This window comes from Cervus elaphus, chromosome 9 (genome assembly GCF_910594005.1).
Source record: "Cervus elaphus chromosome 9, mCerEla1.1, whole genome shotgun sequence".
In the NCBI taxonomy this organism is placed as follows: Eukaryota; Metazoa; Chordata; class Mammalia; order Artiodactyla; family Cervidae; genus Cervus; species Cervus elaphus.
This window is the reverse complement of record NC_057823.1, coordinates 7806191-7826484: the sequence shown is the minus strand read 5'-3', so window position 1 is coordinate 7826484 and position 20294 is coordinate 7806191. Positions and strand designations below refer to the sequence as shown.

Below are 20294 nucleotides of genomic sequence, written 5' to 3'. Positions count from 1 at the left end.
GGAGGGGCGGTGCTTCCGGGGCGGTGCCGGTCAGCCGACCCCGCCCACCAACACAAGACCCCGCCCACCAACTGCCTGGCCCCGCCCAGCCGGGCGCGGGCGGGCGGCGTCGCCTTTAAGAGCTCCCCGGTGTTTTGGGGGCCGCGGGCCGGGCGCGCTGACCTGGTGCGCATGTCCCGGGCGGTGACGCCGGCGCCGGGCTCCATGTGTGCGGCCGAGGGGCGCATTATCTGGCCGGCGGCGCGGGCGGGCGGGCGGACCGGCGGAGCGAGCGCCGCGGGCCCGGGCGGCCCCACAGGCGGAGCGAGCGCGCGCGGCCCAGCGCCCCCAGCCCCTCGGCCGCCCGGCCCCGCAGGCGACCCCGACCCCGGCCCCGCGGCCCCTTGAACCCGCTCACTGTCCTAGGGCCCGGCCGGCCCGCGGCCCGGTAAGTTCCGGACCAAACTTGGCGGGGGGCGGGGGCTGGGGTCAGGGCCGGGGTCGCGTGAGGGAGACTGGAGCGTCAGGGGCGGTGTGGGCTGGGCAGGGTCGGAGGGTCGGGGGGCTGTGAGGGACCCAGATGCGAGCGTGGAAAAGTGAGAGCGAGCGAGTTCTACTCCTTGTATTCCGGGAGCGTCTTCCTCGCGCTGCCCTGGAAAGTTCCGCGCTCCGACGCCGCCCGGGCACGTGGGGGCCGGGCCGGGCGGGGGTCCCAGAAAGTCGCGGCGTCGCCCCTCTTTCTCTTGCGCTTCTGGGGGTCAGAATCGGGTCCAGGTCGTGAGGTGCAGCTTCCGAGCGGCCGGGACGGGCATGGGGGCAGTGGCACGTGGGCGCGCGGGGCGGGGGTCGCGGGCAGGCCGGGCCGCGGCGCTGAACCCCGCGGCGACGGCGACGGCGGCTGCGGATCCCGTGTCAGAATAAGAGTCCCCGCGCGCCCACGCCTGCAGGGCTGGCGCTCCCCCCCGCTCGCGCCCTTCCTGCCTGACCCCGGGGAGCCACGGGACCCTTCCCCCTCTCTGGGTTCCGGCCTTTCTCAGGGCCTTATGCTTTAAATTTGCCTCTCCATCTAGGTGTTGGCTGTATTGATTTCTTTTTTCCCACCTGGAAAGGGTTGGCATCAGTGACTAGACAGCAGCAGCTGGCCTTTTAAAGGGATTATTGCCAAGAATCGGAATTGATCACTTCAACAAGGAAAGGCTTATGGGCAGGGCCCTAGCCTAGAGCGTGACTGACACTTGGTGTGTGTGTAAACACTGGGACCCAGAAATGAATGGGGACCCCTCCTTTAGGCACTGAATGACTTGGGAAATCTGCGTGCACGTTTCTCCCTTGCCCTGGGAATTTTGCAGGGACTGCTTAATTTTGTGTATCTGACCCTACCTTTTTTCTTGTGTGGTTCATCCTTATCTTTAGAGCTTTGGATTCTTTAGATCAAAGTTCGAGTGAGTCACTTGAGCCTTTAATTTTTCTCTCTTCCTTACCCTTTTACTTCTTTCAGTTTTCTCGGAGTGCACAGTCCTGGTTAAGCCTATGGTTCTTGCGTGTCCATTTCACGCAGTGACACCTTCTGGCTGTGGTAGCGCAGAGAAACTGAGGGACAGCCAGCCTTCTGCGCAGTCGCTTCAGTCTTGGACCCACTGTCCTGTTGATAATCTTTTTCTTCTGGTAGTGGTTACAAGTTTTCTTTTAAGTTCAGTTCAGTCAGTGATGTCCAACTCTTTCCGACCCCGTGGACTGCAACACGCCAGGCTTCTCTGTCCATCACCAACTCCCGGAGCTTGCTCAGATTCACAGCCACTGAGTTGGTGAGGCCATCGAACAGTCTTATCCTCTGTCGTCCCCTTCTCCTCCTGCCTTCAATCTTACGTGAAATGTTCGCTGGCACCAGAGTGCTGGTAACTTGTTAGGCCTGACAGCAAGCTGTGGAAGAAAGATCAAACTGGCCCCAATTTGAGTGCTCACTGTATGCTAAGCTCAGTTCACAGACATGTTATTTCATGCCACATTAATCCGATTTGGGAAGGGAGAGTATAGTCCTCATTTTCCAGGTGGGATCACTGGGACTTCTTGCTTGCCCACGACTGCTGAGCAGTGGCGGCAGAGCTGGGCTCGCGTCTGCCCGGTGGGGCGCCGAAGCCCAGGAACGCTCCTGTCTGCAAGCTGTGTATGAGTATCTTCTGGGAGGTCCCACAGCACAAAGTCATGTACTTGTCCAAGCTCCAGTACCTCTGACTGGAGTTAGGGGATGATCTGGTAACTCCGTTTCTAGCCCTGCTTTGTCCTTGGAGAGCAGAATTACCAGGAGACTTTTAAGAACCAAGCCACAGAGTCACCCCATTGCTTTGCTTCTATAGCCTATAGCTCAGAAAAGTTGGCTCTTTTTTGGAGGAAGCGGTTTAGATTGGGGATTTTGAGAGTAATCTGCTAGACCCTCTCCTCGCTAACTCCCCCACTCTTCATCTTTCATCCCCTTTGTTGCCCCCAAAATTCTGAAGCTGGTTTTTGCAGAGGATTGCCTGTCATCTTGGATGTGGTGTAGAGAATGGGATTAATGTACTAATGATTTGGATGCATTGTTATTTCCATTCAGATGACATCATTTTTTTTAAATGTCAAGTCATGTCTATTAATGCAGTATCATTTGGCAGATCCTACAATCTTATATTTTGATAGAGAGGAAAGAAATAATGCTGCTCTTGGTAGAAAAAAATCCTGGAAGAATTTGTAGCAAGATGTCAACAAAATCTTTGGGTTAGGATTAGCAATAGTTTTTTGTCTTTATAAACTTTTTGGTGTCTGTGTTTTACAATTTTTTTTAACGAAAGAACACTTTTAAATATCAGTACTGAATGATAAAGCGTTTAAAAGACTCCAGTTCTCAACTCTTGTAAGTAGTTCTTCTCACTTGTTTTGCATCACTTATTTTGTGACTTTGTGGCACTGCAAGTAGTGATTTCTCTATTGATTTATTCAATAAATATCAGAGTGCATACCGTGCCTCTGGCGCTGTGCTAGGACTCTCCCTGCTCAGTGGAGTTTACTGTGAGATTAATGGGAGAGCAATTGTAACTAATCTCATAAACTTGAGGAAACTTAACATGGGCCAAGGATAGAAGGATGTTGTGAACTGATAAGCAGGACTCGAGGGGGCCTTCCTTCATCTGGGATCAGAGGACATGTAGGAGCTAAATAAGCGGAAAAGGGAGAGCATTTCTGGCAGAGAGAGTGTTTGGGACTGAAGGAAGATCAATGTGGTTGGAGCAGAGAGAGACAAATGGGCAGGTTTCAGGACTGAGGGGGTCCGGAATTTACCATAAGAGCAGTGGGACCCAGCTGAAGAGGGGGAGGCAGGGACCAGTGTGATGAGGGCGCACTGAACCTCATAGCTAGGACCTCCTTGGGCCCTAGACAGCAGAGGACTGAAAGGTGAACCTGAAGGACGTGAGTGGGAGAGTGGTGAAGCTGTTTCTGAAATGTTGGCATTTTCTGGTGTTCTGTTGGGAGAGAATGAAAAATGACCTGCAGAGTCTTGAATGTGTCAGTTTCCAAGACACAAAAGTGTAATACTCTTACCACTGAGTCCAGTTAAGGACTGCAACTCAAATACTTGTGTCGAGAACTACCTGTTTGGACTTGGGGTGTTTCTGTGCCATCAAATGGAATGGACAAGACTTTTCCCTGGGCTTATTTTTTCCCCCCAATAATTGAGATAATTTATGCTCATTGTAAGAAAACTAGGAAGATTATGAAACAGGGGAGTAGGTGAGGTCTTCATGAGCCGTGGTCCTGGGGTAATAGAGCATCGTTGGGATTTCCTTATAATAGTTGTCAGGTTGGGAAGTGCCGTAGAACCAGAAGAACGAGTTGGCAGTGTCATAGTTTGAGGCTTACAAAACTGTGCTGCCAGCTAAATGTGGTTGGTTGGTAGAATGGATGCTCTTGAGTTTATATGAACTGTTTTAGGAGGTGAGTTAGGCAGTCTGGCTTCAGATTGCTATCTGTTCAGCTAATGAAACTTACTTTATGTGCCAACTGTGCAAAGCTACATCTTTGTCTTGAATTAGGAAGGCAGTGTGTTAAGAAGGTGGAGGTAAAAAAAAAAAGAAGGTGGAGGTTAAAGGCAGGGGACCTGAAGAGGTGGCAGTGAGGCAGAAGGTGGTGAGACTGTGTTATTGGAGACAAGTTCCAGCTGGGGACATATCTTGCGTACCTGTGGATTTTCGCAAATATCATGTGGGACTTCTTAGTCAAGAGGGATGTCAGACCACAGGCTTCTTGCCCCTCCCCTTGCTTTCTAGGCTGTATTTGTGACCTCTTTTTTTGTCTAATGAAAATGTAGGTTAGTCTTTTAGAAGACAAAGAAACTTACTCTAATTGAAAACCTGCAGGTCGCCTTAGGAAGTGACTGGGAATCCTCTGGAACACTCCAGGGTATGTGAGAAAGGGTCTTTGCAGCTTTAGTGCACTGCACCCACTTTCTTGCTCTCAGTCTTCACAGAGGTACCTGTTTTACAGGTGAGTTTGACAGGGATCTTGCTTTCCTGTTCCGATTCCCAGTTCTTGGATTCCTTATGTGAAAGGACTGAAGATTTGATATGTGTCCGAGGAAATCTGAGGTAGAATGTGCTGGCTAGGATGGGCTGTACCTGAAGGGGGGCTCTCAACAAAATTGAGGCAGGAATTTGGAGGGAACGTTTGATGAGGCTGTAAACTTTGAGGCTGCTTGGCCTTAGCTCCAGCCATAGCTGGGAGTGGGGTAGAGGGCAGAGGCAGAGTTGGAGGCAGTGTGGGATTGGAAAGAAAGTCTTCACTTGATGCTGAAGAATCCTTCAGCTATTCCTCCTGTGTCTTCATCTCTACACTTGACACTACTTGACCTGCCTTGATGGCCAGGTCTTTTGATTTGAACCTTCAAACCTAATTTATCCTAAACAAGGTAATGCCTTTGAGCACACTCTAATGCTGCTGGATTACATGGTCATCCAGCTCCTCCTGGTGTCAGGGGTGGGGGTGCGGGGTGTTCCCGGGCAGCAGGTCCCTGTAGAGGTGTCCTGGGCCAACCCTGGCTTTGCCTTAGGTTGGATGTGAGCTCCACCCAACCACTTTGTAGTGACTTGACCTTGATGAGCCTCATCCTCTGTTTCTCATTTCTTCTTCTTTTTAAAATATTTATTTTAATTTATTTATTTGGCTGTGCGAGGTGTTTGTTGAGGCATGTGAACCTTTAGGGAACTCTTAGTTCCCTGACCAGGGGTCGACCCTGGGGCCCCTGCCTTCAGAGGCTTAGCCACTGGACTGCCAGAAAAGTTGCCTGTTTTTTTATTTCTGAAAAGAAGGAAGCATTGTCTACCATGAATGACGGAGTTGGAACTGAGATAATAAATGCAAAGGGGCACAGTGCAGCACCTAGTGTGTGCCTGCTCACACACTCAGGGCCACTGGGTGTACTGTTGTGGCTGGAATAGATGAGGCAGAGCTCGGAAGCTCACTGCGCTGCTTCTCATGTGTGGAGCACCTCCATGCTTGTGGGACAGATGTCACTGTCTGGCCCTGGGAACCACAGCCTGTCCGCACATTTGAGATGGAAGAAAGTGAAGTCGCTACAGAGGGTGATACTTGCAGGGTCACCTTGCTGGGTTTTCTACATCTGGGACTGGGCCCCAGCCTTTCTAATTTCAGACTGAATGTTTTTCCCGTCAGCCTTGGCGCCTCCCTGCCAGTACAGAACGTCTGGGTTGGTGATGCCTCACTGGGGCAAAGGGGACACAGCCCCTCTTCCTGACCCAGGGCTTTCTGAACCTCACATTCTGATTTTCAGGGGGCTGCTCTTCCATTTGTAAGATGTTCGCCAGGCAGATCCTCATGGGGTCCTGCCGTTGAGAACCAAGAGGGGCTTCTGTACTTCTGGCCTTACCACTGAGTGTACTTTAGCCAGGGATTGGAAGTAGGTTGCTTGATGGTGCTTGCAGTGGCTAATGGGTGAGTTTGGGCCTGAACCCTGTCTTTCTTCTGCACTCAGGCTGCTTGGGAATCTGAAGATCTGACAACAGCTTACCATTCTTCAGCTGTGGGCAGGTTGCCTGGCCACCTGGCCTCAGCTTTACCACCTGTAGATGGGCACTGTATCTTTAACCTCATGGGATGGTTGCAAGGACAACTGAGAAATATTTGAAAAAGTAGTTAGGGGTATCCTAACCCTTAGTCCTCCATTTACCTCTGAGATGAAACTCCTCCCCTGAGGGAATTCCCTGGTGGTCCAGTGGACTCCTGGACTTCCACTTCAGGGAGCATAGGTTCCATCCCTGGTTGGGGAACTAAGATCCAAAAACAAGCCAAAAACCAAAATCCTCCTCTGCCCAGAGGACGACTACAGCATAATCCCCTCAAGTTTTACATCTCAGTTATCAAGCACAATGAAACACTCAGATTGAGAAGCTAGATTTTCTTTATAACAAAAGTTCTACCACAGCCTAACAATTTGGAGGTCTTCAGAACTCATTGTAAGGAGATCTCACCTAAAAAGGTCAATCAGGTTGCCCAGAGGGGAATTTAAAAAAGCCTTGTGGTCTTAACTCTGCATATAATCCCAATATAACATTTCCTCCAATTCCGATTGTTCTGTGCAATTACCCTTTGAGTCAGTGGCTGTTAAACTTGACCCAACACATTTTTACCTGAGAGGAAGGTTCTCACCAGGACCTTGGAGGTGAGCAGGTTTCCAGGCCACTTTTTCCTTACTCGAGAGTTTCCATTTGTTGGGCTTTCGTGGCAGTGACAACAGATTTAGTTTTCTTGGGTGTTTTGGGCAGGCTCCCACTGCTAGCCAGCCAGTTCTGAAAATTTTGCTGCTGCAACCTTCATTCATCCATGGAGGAAAGTTTTTTTTTTTTTTTCTCTCCCAGTTGTTCAGTGCTGTGGGGAAAGTAGGAGCGTGGCAAACAGAATCTTTGGTTTGAAGGTGTTGGTTGCATTGGTTGAGTCACTCCAGACCTGTGATATTCTCAGGGTATGCTTATCATTGACAGAACACTTTAACTTCATTTTCTTTTTTTTCCTGTATTATTGTGTATGTAAAGGCTTAATGCATTCCTTCAATGGCAAGTGATTCTTTCAGAGGATTCTGGAGTCAGATCCCTCCCTGGGATTCTTTTTCATGCCCTGGAGAGATTTTGAGGGTTTGGTTAGTGTTTTCCTTGACACTTTTGTTTGATTAGTTGACCTTTTCAGCAGATTGTGTGTTGATCATCTGTCTCTTGCCTCTTTCCCCAAACCTTTAAGGTTTTTATTGTTGAGGCTTTCTGTCTCTTTCAACCCTACAAGTGACATTTCCTGACGCTAAAGTCTGGGGAGAAGGCGGGAGTCTCAGGTGTCAGCAGTAGTCATACCCTGGTCTGCTTATGAAGTTTTCTTGATTAAGGATATTAACGGACTTGAGTCTGGATTGAAATGTAATTGCAGCCTACTGTCAATTTCTGTTTGTCAGGAAGAGCATTAGAAATGTAACTATTTTTGGTCCTTGGGCAGCAGACCAGTTTAGTATTCACCTGGGACTAGCTTCTGTGTGCTGTTTTGCTGAACCCAGCAGGTGGCATACAGTCTTCCAGATGAGTGGGGCAGGGCTTGATATTACAAACTGGAAACTGAGGCCTGAGAGGGGAGTGGCCTGCCCTGTGTTGACTTGCAGAAGAGAGAAGGACGCAGAGTCTATTCCCTTCTGGAGCCTCCTGGTCTGATCTGTGACTTTGCTTCTTTATGGCTTGGTTAGGTTCACAATTTTTATTTTGTTTTAGGTTTCTCTTCCCTTTATTTATGTAGTGTAAGTCCAGTGGCAAATTTCCTTCCTCAGGACCTTGTCTTTTGAGGTCATCACGGTATCTCTAATGTGAGGATGGGGCAGGACACAGTCAAGAATTCAGGCTGCTTCTGGAGTCTCCGGGCTGCATTTAAAAGCCAGCAAAGAAAACAAACTGTAGCTATGTTTCTTGTTCTGGAATTGAGTGGTTGATGGCTTTTAGTTTTAAGAGCATTAAACTGCTTTTCCCTATCTATTAAAAAACAAGAGATGGCACTCATTATTTAGGCACCCTCCAGATGAATCATTTTGGGTGACCATTTCAAGGATTCAGGAAAGCTGGACATCAGATCCTATTATCAGGCTCTACTAGTCTAGAGCAGGAGGGACGGTCCTCAACACTCAGGTAAGGGTGAGTCTAGAACAGCACAGGCTGGCTGCTGAAAAGCTGTGAGAGAGGTTGTTTCTCACTTACCCTTTATATGTGGGGGGAGTCTGCTCTGCCTGCTGAAGTCATCTTTAAGCCGTTTCATGAACTGGTTACAGGATTGAATGTGTTCTTGAACAAAAGAAGATTGGGGTAGGGGATGGTAAGGGGTTCCAGGAGGTATGTTGGTGATTTGGGAATCTTGGCTCAGGATTGGACAGTTGTCCTTTCCTGCTGCTGGTGCCATAGGTATCCACTCATCCCCCTCAGGGAAGATGGAAGAGGTTCCTCTTAACTTTCCAGAGATAAAATCAGGTGACTCTGCCATGACATGCAGCGAAAGTGTAAGGTCCCTGGGGAAGGTGCTCTGCATTGGGTGAGCACATGAGAGACCTGCGCGCACCTTCTGTGAATTTAAGATGGTGGGAGCATGCCCACTTTGTTGCCTTGGTTTATTGCAGAAAGGAGAAGGAAACTTAAATTGTAACCAGTCTTCTGTGAACCATTGTTGGCTGCTGCTGTTTCTTTAAGGTTTTTTTTTTTTTTTAAATGTTAGCCCATTGATATTTAAGAGCCTAAGTTACTCCAGTAGGTGACCCATGGAGTGAAATGCACTGCATGCGTCTCATCACCGCACAGCGAGTTGGTGGCTCACACTTGGGCACACTCAGCCCCGGCCCGTGTTGCGGGCTCTGAGATTCCCTGAGGAGAGATGCTGAGCTGGGTGACGGAGATGCAGAGGTCCTCGGGCCCAGGTGGCCCCAGCCCAGCTCCTCAGTGAGTTGCCCTCATATTACTGAAGTGCACTGTGCACATAGAATTTTTGTTACATGTCATGACATGAGAAAGATGGGGCATCTGATCTGTGCTTGCCATGCACACTCTTCTGAGAAGAGATGATTTCCTTGGTCTCGGGGTTCTTAACAGCTATTGTGAAGCGGGTTCGTTGTGTGGGAGTGGACTGTTAGAGGGAGTGTTCCCTGTACTGGAGTGTCGGGGAGGGATGGCATTGGAAAATCACTGTCCTGGACCTCAGGGTTTGTGGAAAGTAAGTTTGAAAAATGATTATCGTTGATGACCTTAAATGGAGGGCTGTTGACACCTGATACTAAAAGCACGGAGCGCCCTCAGGTTTGTGAGGAGGGAAATGCTGACTTGAATTGGGTAGGGAAGCCAGTGAGGGAGAAGGGCTGCTGATAAGAGGCAGGCATGGGCTGACCTGGCCTTAAGTTTGCCTGATGGGGAGTAAAAAGCAGGGACAGGTGCCAGAGACCCTGTGCATGAAGATCGGGTGGGATTAACTGGGTGCCAGGGGCTGAGGACCAGTCACCTGTTCATTCAGCAGCCGGGCTCCCTTCTCTGCCTGGCCTGTGCTGTGCCCCTGGGTTCTGGCGATGGGCAAGAGGGCTAGTTCCTGCCCTCGGGGGCCTTAACTCTTCATGGGGGAGGCAGGGCACAGTGCCCTGGGAAAGAGGAAGGACGGGCAGGAGCGTGGTGGCACCTGAGTGAAGACTGGAAGGTGACGCAGGCCCTGAGATAGTGGGTCTTAAGTTTCCAGGGTGTGCTGAGTTTGAGCAAAGGTGGGGTGACCTGCGTCCTAGAGAAGTGTGGCCTGAGATCATGTCTCCTTCCTGGGAGAAGCCAGGCATTGTGAGACAGCCCAGCCTGTGGGCCTGGATGGCCGCTCTCTGCTTCACTGGGGGAACATAGTGGATTGAAGTATGGTGGGTCGTGTGTGGTCATCAGGACCCAGGACCCTCATGAACTGAGGGGTGTGTATCTTTGACCCTTCTCTGGGGGCTGGGTGCGGAACTTGATTTGTCCTTGTGTCTCCTCCTCCCCAAACTAGCAGTGCTTTGTGTTAGATGAAAGTGTGGTAAATAACAGATAAAAGAATAAAATATCTGAGGGATGGTCCTGAATATAAACAGTTTGTTCTGCTCTGTTCCCAAGAGGGAAGTAGTGATGAGTGGATTGAAAGTAGGAGGACACGGCCCTTAACTCCGCCTGAGAAAGAGCTTTGTAGTAGTTAAGAGGGCCCAAGAAGAGGCTCAGTGTGATTCCTGTGCCCCGGGAGCTGGTTGGTAATCAGCATTTTCTAAAATCTGAGAATTTTCCAGCTTGAGGCTTTGGACACTTTTCCAGACAGACCTAGAGCAATTAAGACACTTCCCTGAAACATCCACATGAATTTTTCCAAGAGCTGCTACTTTCTAGTTTGAAAAAGTTACCCTGTTTCATGCATTGCTCAAATGTTTTCAAATCCTGACTCTTCTGGCAGAGTCCAGGGAAGAAGACAGGTGGATGTCCTGCCAAATGACAGTACGGGTTTTGAGAGTAGGGAGGGGTTGTGGACACAGGAAGGAAGGGGGCCTTGGAGACTTGGCCCTTGGGAAAGAATGACTTGGTTCTGAGAGTGGCATCTGCCTGACGGTGACCAGGGGTCCCGGTTTTGAGGTTAAGGGTGGGAGTGAGGAATCAGGAGAGTTAGGGTGAGGGTAGCAGACTGGTGCCTCATGTACAGAGCTGGGAGGGCCAGCATGTGCCCTGGCCAGCAGCCACCTTAGGAAGCCCTCCCTTCAGGGCCTGGGCTGCCCCCCAGCTCCATGTTCCGTGGGCTGGGGACTGCCGAGTCAGTGACCAGAGGACCTGTCTCCTTCCCCTGGTCTGTGTCTGCTCTGTTTCCTGCCTCCTGTGAGCACTTTGCTCCTCGGATGGAAGGAAAGCAGCTCAGTCTGCACAAGTCCTCGCTGCGGGCCCCAGGTCTGCTTGCTGGAGTGCTGAGTGTGGTTGGCGTCTGTGTGCATCTCACACAGTGGGAAAGACGAAAGGGTCTTCATTTATATTTATAACCCAGGCTGGCAGCGTTGAGCAGGTCCTCTCCCCTTAGCTTGTGTGTACCCTGGCAGTAGGAGCTTAGAAGTCTGTGCTCCAGCACCCTCCGAGGGTTTTAGTGCCTCTCATAGAAGGTGAACACACACATGAGTCACTGCATTTGCTGAATGGCTCACGGAATGAGGGCTTGCACAACAAGCCTTACTCTTACAGGAGGCTTCCTGAAATTCAGTAAAGGGTTAAGTTAGTGTGCTCTAATCAGAGGAATGGAGGTTGTGCTGACCTTTGCTTTAGGAAGTTCTCCCAAAGCCTTGGGAAGGATCCAGCTTAGGATGGTCTTGGTTAAGAGACAGACTGCCTCCCCAAGGTGCCACGGTTGAGATCAGAGCCTGGGTCTGGATCCCCATTAGCCCTGTAACCCTGGCGGATCACCTTGACTTCTCTCAGCCTGTTTTCTCTCCTGTCAAGTGTGGGCATCAGTGGCAGTTTCCCCTGTGAAGTGTGGGTGACAATGGCAGTCCCCCCGTGTGAAGTGTGGGTAGTGTTAGCAGTACCTGTGTGAAGTATGGGTAGAGTTGGTAGTACCTCATTCTGTGGTTACGAGGATTAAATGAAATCAGGCATGTAAAGTACTGGCACCACGCCTGGCACCAAATAAAGAATTTAATAATTGTTAGCCACTGTTAGACTTTTCTTTTCCTCCTTTAGTAACAAAATCTCTTGTCAGTGTGCTAAAGGTGATTCTCTGGATGTTCCCGCCTTTGTCAGCAGTGGGCTTTTTTTTCTGCAGCAGTTTGAATCTGTGTGCCCAGTGGTGGCTTTCTCAATGCAGAGTCAGGCCCTCCCCTTCCCATGCCACCAAAGCTCAGTGAGCACTGGAAGGAGTCCTGGACCACGGGGGACCACGGAGCCCCCACTTGCAGCAATCTTGTCACTGGGGTCTTGGGGACAGACCTGCAGTGACTGGGACCTAGGTCTGTGTGAGGGGCTGGTGACAGCATGGCAGTGGGGTGGGCCGCGGAGGAGGCCAGAGGGGTCCTGCAAGGCGCGCCCAGCGACAGTGAGGTGACTGGACTCCTTCCTACTCTTGCCTCCCTGGCACTCCTCCTCCCCCCGCTTCACCCCTTCTGGTCTGGGAGGGCTGCTGACCTGGGACTCGAAGCGATTTCCCAGAGGATTTCTTGCTTAGGTTGTGTTATGTTGGCAGGACTGTGCCATTGGGATGAGATGGACTTTGTGGGCTACTTGGGAATATCTCATCCCACTTAGGACCGTGTTCCTCTGGAATGTGTGGTCTGCGTTCTCAACAACTGACAGCTTAGAAGTGCGCCTTTGCCTGGAAGATAAAATGTGTGCTGGCCATTGTGTGCCCCTGCGCTCATGCCTGTGCACCTGTGGATGGCTCTGTATGTGCTGTGTGTGCCTGCCGGCTGGAGTGACCCACACAGGCGCTCCGGTGTTTGCAAATGGAGCGAAGACATTGCAGTCAGTGTTGGGTGTGGACTTTGTGTGGCAGAGTCCTGCCTTTTGTGGGGTCCCTGGCTTACTCTGGGCTGAGTTTCAGGTATAGGCAAAGTCCCCCTGAGGGCACAACCCACAGGTTTCTTTGGACTTCTTATCTTAAGGCAGAGATTCACATGACATTTGCATCGTACCTCACAGCTCATCAGTGTTAGTACTAAAATCTACCACCAAGGAAAACTCTGATTTGCAGCAGAGGACAAAGCAAAGCATATTTCAAAATTCTGGTCTCAACCGTTGCACCCCTGGAGGCAGGCACTCTTCTGAAGCTTTGGTGGGGGCGGGAGGTTGGCCCTCGCTGCCTCTCTCCTTCTGGAGTCGGCTTTTCCAGGTGTCTGAGTCCCTAGTACAGTTTCCTTCCTGTCTGCTCCCCAGATGCTGGCTTCTTGGCCCAGTGGAGCAGGACTTTTCCCAGCCAGCAAGACTGTGTCCGCCCAGCACCTCCTCTCCCCTTTGGCCCTTCTGTGAGGAGGAAGTGATGGGAAGTGTCCGTGCAGGGAAGCACTGACGGCCCGCAGAAGCTGGTGCTGCCCACTCTCCCCTCTTGCCTGCCTCCTCTGAGACCTTAGGGAGGCTCTGCTTTCTTCCGTCTTGGGTTCAGTTTACCCTGTAAGGGCTGGGGGCAGTGGACAGTTGGATGGTTCCTTGAAACACCCTCCCTTAGAAACCCCTCTGATCCTGACGTTCTCTGATCATACCTTTATTGTTGGGTACATTGTCAGGAAGATGTGGTGTATGTTCATGTCATTTCTCAGTTTATTTTTAATTGGCTTGTGTAGTGCAAGCTTGTATGTAGGACTTCCCTGGTGGCTCAGATGGTAAAGAATCTGCATACAATGTAGGAGACCTGGGTTCGATCCTTGGGTTGGGAAAATCCCCTGGAGGAGGGCATGGCAACCCACTCTAGTATTCTTGCCTGGAAAACCCCTTGGACAGAGGAACCTGGTGAGCTATAGTCTGTGGGGTCGCAAAGAGTCAGACACGACTGAGCGAGTAAGCATAGCACAGTGCAAGCCACAGTTCACTGATGGATGTTGCCATTGTTGTGGTTTCTTTTTTGAAACTTTGCAGCATTTTAATCAGTCGTGCAATTTAAAAGAATTATTTTTCTCTGTGGCTGTGCTGAGTGTTGATGTGTGTGAGTTTTCTCTAGCTGTGGCACGTGGGCGCTACTCTCTAGTTGGGACCCTTGAGCTTCTTATTGTGGTGGTTTCTCTTGTTGCGGAGTTGGGCTAAGCAGTTACCGCACGTGGGCTTAGTTGCGCCACGGCATGTGGGGCCTTCCCAGGCTGGGGATCGAACCCGTGACTCCTACATTGGCAGGTGCATTCTTTACTCTTGAGCCACCAGGGAAGCCCTTGCCAGTATCTTTTTGTGCAGTTTATTTGGGGAGTGGAGGGAAGGACTGAGTGATAGTGAAGCATGTCAGGGACATGGGCCTGGTCTGGGAAGCAAGTTTCTAGAACCTTACTTGTAGTTGTGGGTATACCAGCCCTCTGGGATTTGTTCTGTACACACGCCTCAGAATGTTAGAATGATCTGTTATTCTACCTCGAAGAGGCATTGTGTTGAGTGAAATAAACCAGACAATAAAGGACAAATACTGCATGATTTCTACTTAAATGAGATGATTAGCATAGTCAAATTCATAGAAACAGAAAGTAGGATGGTGGGTGCCTAGATGGGGGTGCGGGGGAGGGAGGAGTGGGTGATGAGTGTGTAATGGGGACAGAGTTTCAGTTTTGCAAGGTTAAGAAGCTCTGGAGATGGGTGGTGCTAATGGCTGGGCAGCAGTGTGAGTGTACTTAATGCCGCTAAACTGTGCACCGAGAAAAATGACTAAGACCAGAGAAGTGACTTAAGTCGGTGAATGTTATGTATATTTTATTAATACCACATTGAGGAAGAAAAACAAAAGGGAACCTTTGTGAATTTAGAAATATCCTGTATCTTTATGAGAGCATGCATTTTTATCCTCCAAATGTTAGCTTAGAGAGAAATGAACAAAGGCGCTCACATTTTGATGGTCTACCTTATGTCAGATACTAGGGTCTTTAAAAAAAAAAAAAAGATACGCATAGTTCTAGAAGGCTCATTGTAACATCATCTTGGGAGCATGATTCCGTGGGTGTTCTTTGGTCCCTAGGAGGGTGGGGCCTGGATGCACTTCCTCCCCTTGGTAGGGTGACAGGACTGGAGTCTGCAGGAGGTGTGGGGGGAGCAGTGTCCTGGAACAGCTGAGGTCTTCTCACAGTGCTCAGAAGAGATTGAAGGTAGTCCTTGTTTTCCTGTGGCTCTTTGTTAGACAATTTCCTTAGTATGGCACATATTTTATGGGCGTACCCTGAAGGGGAGACTCCAGTTCCTAGGTCCTCGTTACTAACACTGAAGTTATTTCCTCTTTTGTTCTGACATTTTCTTCAGGGTGTCCTTTCATAACGTCACACACTAATGCTAAACCCTTCAAACACTTACCAAAGTCTCAGACTTGTCTGGAGGTGGACATTTGATTCTTGTGCATTTTAAATATGGGGGGAGGTGTTTTCTCTGACGTTTTGAACTTCCAGGTGGACTGCTTGGGCAGCTGCTAGGGAACGTGCGTGAAGACACTGAAAGGAGCCTCGTTATAAGGAGTCATAGGATTTTGAGGAACAACAGTAATCATAGTAGTCAAAGAAAGAACTAGTTGCTTCTGTTGGAGGGTCCGCCTGGAGCCAGGCTTTGTCGCTTGGTCTTCAGGGTGATCTTGAGTCCTAAGGGGCTAAACGGGCCCCCAGGGGCACAGTCGGATTTGGCCCCAGAGTGTTTGAATTGTCAGGAGGGTCGTGGCCGAGCAGTTGGTTGTGTGTGATTCATCAGGAGGACTCTGTTCATCATCATCAGGATGGTCTGGTGATGTGAAAGGGGGTGATATCCAGAATGCTTAGGAGAGAGGAGGTAGGTGGTGGAGTCAAGTCTTCAGGAGGGCGTGGGTCTGTTGGAAGGATTGTTGATGGTATTTTTTCGGGAGGGATGCAAAAGGAGAAGGGGGCGGCAGAGGGTGAGATGGTTAGATGGTATCACCGACGCAGTGGACGTGAGTGAGCAAACTCTGGGAGATAGTGGACAGAGGAGCCTGGCATGCAGCAGTCCATGGGGTTGCAAAGAGTTGGACGTTGACTGAGTGACTGAACGACTACAACAGAATAAAACTTTGGCTGTAGGAAAGGGGGAGGGGAGTAGTTCAGGATGTTGGTGACTGGGTCCTGGGGTAGCTCTCACTTCTCAGCAGTGACAGGGAGGCGCTTCTGGACACAAGGCCATTGAGGCCTGTGGGAACCTCCAAGCACCATTCTCTAAACAACTGTGTGAGGGAGTTGGGGGGAGCCCCTCCCCCGAGAGGCCCTGGGCCCCCCAGGGGCTGTGGTGATGCTGTGGCCTTGCCTATCTCCATGTGTTGTTTGTTTCTCATGTTATTTATATTGTCGTGTTTTTACGTCAAGTTGGTGGTGAAAACAGGCTTCCCACGTGGCTCAGTGGTAAAGAATCTGCCTGCCAATCCAGGAGACATAGAGACGTGGGTTTGATCCGTGGGTTGAGAAGATCCCCTGGAGAAGGAAATGGCTACCCAGTCCAGTATTCTTGCCACGGGGTCACAAAAGAGTTGGACACGACTTAGCGGCTGAGCAGAGGGGTGAAAGCACAGTGGCTGGGTGTTTATAACTGGCAGAGGATGCCATTTTGTCATTTCTTCTCCGTTCCTTGCTGGACCTTGGATAAGATGAACTAGAGCCCTTCCTCTTGTGGAACGTGGAGTGTTTGGGGGAGAGAACCTAGTGGGATGCTTGTCAGATGTCAAGATCAGCCATGCCAAGTGATGGGGTTTTAATCCTTGGGGATGAAAGGAAGAGGGTTTCTGAGTAATACATGTTCTGAGTCTGACAGATGAGTGAGGGGAAGGAAGTACTTTCCTAGGAGTGAGAATAGCATGTGCAAAGGTCGGGTCGTAGAGAAAGGCAGATATGGTGGGTAAAGGAAATAAGACTGGTGTGGTTGGAGGCAGGAGCATGGTGTGCGTACCCATACATACGTGCGTGCCTATACACACGTGCGTGCCAGATGACTTCGTGGGGTCACCTGGGCCTAAACAGGCAGGGTCCTAAAGGCTGTGATGAGGGGTTGGGAGCATTGGGGGTTTTAAGGAGCTTCCGGAAGGGACGGTGTGGGGACACAGCCTGTCTCTTGGTGAGGCCATGGTTACTGTGGCTGAGGGGGCATAGGCAGGGGCCCTTCAGGGCTCTGAGGGACATGTACTGCTTGCTGCCTGGTGGATGCTCTGCCTTGACAGTGGAGATCGGCCAGCTCTGGTTGCCGAGGACAGGCTTGTGCAGCTGGCCTCCCTGTCGGCTCCGTGACCCTCGTGGGGCTGAGTCTCCCTCTCCAGTCTGCCTAGTCATGCTCTCCCTGCCTCTGTGGGGATACAGGGTTAATGAGGCTCTGGGCCTGGGGGAGAGCAGGTACTGCTTGGTCCCGGGGGATGTGGAGCCAGAGCACACCCTCGCTGCGCCTGCTCTCTGATCTTGTCTCAGGCAGGCAGCTTTGACTGAGTCACCTCTGTCCCTGTAATGCTGAGCAGAGCCCACCAGCTCAGTCTTGTTGGCTTTGGGGGCCACGTTGTCGTTGTCATTACTGCTCAGCTCTGCCCTGTGGATGAAAGCAGCCATAGACAGGGTGGATGTGGCTGTGTCCCAGGAAACCCATTTCCCAGAGCAGGCCAGGCAGTAGTTTGTGACCCCTGGATTAGGGAATTGACTCTGACCCAAGTTAGTCTTTGCCTAGCCAGCCAGCGCATGCTGGAGCAGTGTGACCTTTGGGCTTGCTGGGGTAATCCACTGTTGCCCTGCCTCAGTTTCTCCTTTTCTCATAGGGCTGGCTACGGACTTCTCCTTGACAAGTAGTGTGGTTGCTTCGACTGTTGGCAGACGGGTCTAGGGTAATAACCCTTTGTTTCTGGAGGGCGATGCTCATTTTGTGTGAAACAAGTGGACTTTGTGGACCTAGGGGTGGGAGAAGGTGAATGGGATTGTTGGGTTTCACTTTGGCGGTTTTTTGGGCTTAATACCACGTTCTTGGGCCTGGATTGGAGCTAGGGTGGTTAAATATTTGGATGCAGACACAACTGAGGAATTTTAGAGACAGCACAAGTGTTTGAGTGCAGACAGTGGTAAGGAGGAGACCAGAGGCATGTGGCTTCCCTAGGACCAGGCCTCAGAAGGGACCATGTGGCCCTTGGGGGAGCCCCTCAGAGAGCCCAGGCTTCCCCGTCAGGCGCCCTTGGCCCCTGAGAGCTGGCCCTGGGCTGGCCCTGGGCACTGTAACTTCAGTGTCCCTGAGGAACACTGGAGCTCCCTAGACAGCAGCCAGTGTCTGGCCGGGGCCTTCTCACCTCAAAAGGGCGCGGACCTCACTTGCCTGAGCTGGAAAGGATGAAGTGGCAACAATGGACTTCTGTTCCCTGAAGTGCGGTGACTTGATTTCGTTTAAATCACCAATCACTGCGTCCTCACCAAGTGTGATCTCCCTCAGATTGGGAAATCGTTGTTTGGGGTATTGTGTGTGTATGCATGTTAAGTGGAGTACCCAGGTGCAGGGTCAAAGCCAAACCATAATGATTTATCATGGGAGCGGAAGAGTCTCTTATGAGTTGGTAATTGTGTACTTAAGGGTTACTCGATACTGTTTTAAATGTATGGGTTGGAAATAAAAACAGTAAAAACTCTCTAAACCCAGCGGGGTTGATGGCACAGCAGCCCAAAGGATGTATCAGTGAAAAGCGGTTACAGTTTCTTTTAGAGACGTGCTCCCAGTTCTGTTGGTGCTGAGGTGTCTCTGCCTGGTTTCTGCTCCTTCCTGCATTTTGCACTAATTTTATCAAGGGGTGGTTGCTTATGAACTCCTCAAGTTGATTCCTTCTCCCTTAGTTAACCATCTCTGTTAAACCATCTCTGCTCATTCAATCCATAAACATTTATTGAGCACCAGACATGTTGTAGGTGCTTGAAATGAAATCAGGTCCCAGGCAGATACCCCTTTCCTTGTGGCATCTTTGTTCTTACTTGGTGAGAGAGTTCGTAGACACGGTAACTATGTTGTGTGGAGTTTGAGGAGGGGTTGGGGTGTGGGGAAGAAGGGGCAGTGAGCAGAGTGGGCCTCTCTGAAGGAGACGTTTGAGCAGTGATTTGGGGGTGAAGGGAGGAGTCGGTCCTCGGGGTGAGAGTGACTGAGGCAGAGAGAGCAGCTAGCACAAGTGGTCTAACAGCTACAGTTGGGACAGACTGTATACAGACATTCCTGAAAAATCGTGTGAAGCTGAATGTGGACTGGGCATTTGTTGACATTTAGGGCTTATTGTATGGTAGTTATGTCTTCAAAGGTCATTTTCAACTTGGGCTGCAAACTGAAGAACTGATTGTTTAAAATGATAACGTATCTGGGATTTTGTTGAAAACCTGAAAGGGGACCCCAAGGCGGAAGGGTGCCTGGTGTGTTGGAGGCCAGTGTGACTGGGAGGTGGGGTGGGTCATGCCTCTGGGAGCGGACAGGCCCTCACTCTGAGCGAGAATGCAGGGCCTTTGGAGGGTTTTGAGCTGAGGAGTGAAAGCAGGAGGTCCAGGTTGCAGACCTCCGCCCTGTTACTGGAGGATCGTGTGGCTAGTGGAGGTGTGAGGTGGTTGGACCCCACATGTGTTTGACAGCAAAATCAGTAGGATTTCCTGACGGACTGGATGATGGATAATCCAATTAAGAAGGTAACGCCAGATTTTAATCTGAGCATCTTGAAAGACTGAATTTGCTGTGAGCTAAAGTGGGGAAGGTTGTGGTTCAGGGTGAAAGTCTGAAATGACCTTAAAACTTCTTATATGTTGCATAGTGTCGCATGATACACTGTATGCATTATTATAGCAGATTAAGGTGACTTGGCGTTAATCCCTTAGGAAAATGTCCAGTGTGTCTTATGGTTTCAGAATTAGGGTACTTGGTGTTGCAAATCAATTGTCCACATGAGCATGGATGTATTCTGTTCATATATCTGCTCATCTGCTTTTATGTGCATGTTACACTCTTGGTTACATACTTGATGGTATGTCTCCAGATTTGTTTCTTTTTCAGTGTTTCATTATTCTAGGTCTTTTGCATTTCCATATAAATTTTGGAGTCAGCCTTTTTGTTTGTTTGTTTGTTTTCCAGCAAAAGATGCTGGCAAATTTTTGATTGGGGCTTTGCATCAATTTAGGGGAGAACTGACACTTTCTGATCCATGGAAAAGTCATCTCTCTATTTGGGTTTTCTCTCACTAATCTTGGTGACATCTTACTGTAATTCAAGTTGCAGGTCTTGTCCATGTTTTTAAAAATCAGATTTATCCTTAGATATTTTACATTTATGCTATATTAATTATTACTATTTTTTAGAGCTTTGAGTTTTTTTTCCCCAAAGATTGACTACTTAGTTTCTTGTCTGTGGTGGATCTTCGTTGCTGTGCGCAGGCTTTTCTCTGGTTGTGAGCAGGGACTAATCTTAGTTGTGATGCACAGGCTTCTTACTGTGGTGACTTCTCTTGTTCCAGAGCATGGGCTCTAGGCGTGCAGGCTTCAGTAGTTGTGGTGCTCGGGCTTAGTTGCTCCTTGGCGTGTGGAATCTTTCTGGACCAGGGATCGGACCTGTGTCCCCTAAATTGGCAGGCGGATTCTTAACCATTGG

The 20294-nt window shown here is 50.1% G+C and overlaps 1 protein-coding gene across 10 annotated transcripts in view; it reads left to right on the top strand.

The window, feature by feature from the left end:
• GATAD2A (GATA zinc finger domain containing 2A) overlaps positions 1-20294 on the top strand; it is a 92782-nt gene that overhangs the window by 13778 nt on the left and 58710 nt on the right. For 2 of the 10 annotated variants that reach the window (XM_043910824.1, XM_043910818.1), the window contains exon 1: positions 79-427. The exons of the other annotated variants lie outside the window; for them this stretch is intronic. The gene's annotated coding sequence lies outside the window, so the exon portion shown is untranslated. Of the gene's footprint in view, positions 1-78; positions 428-20294 lie in introns of those variants that run through there. 10 annotated transcript variants of the gene reach the window in all.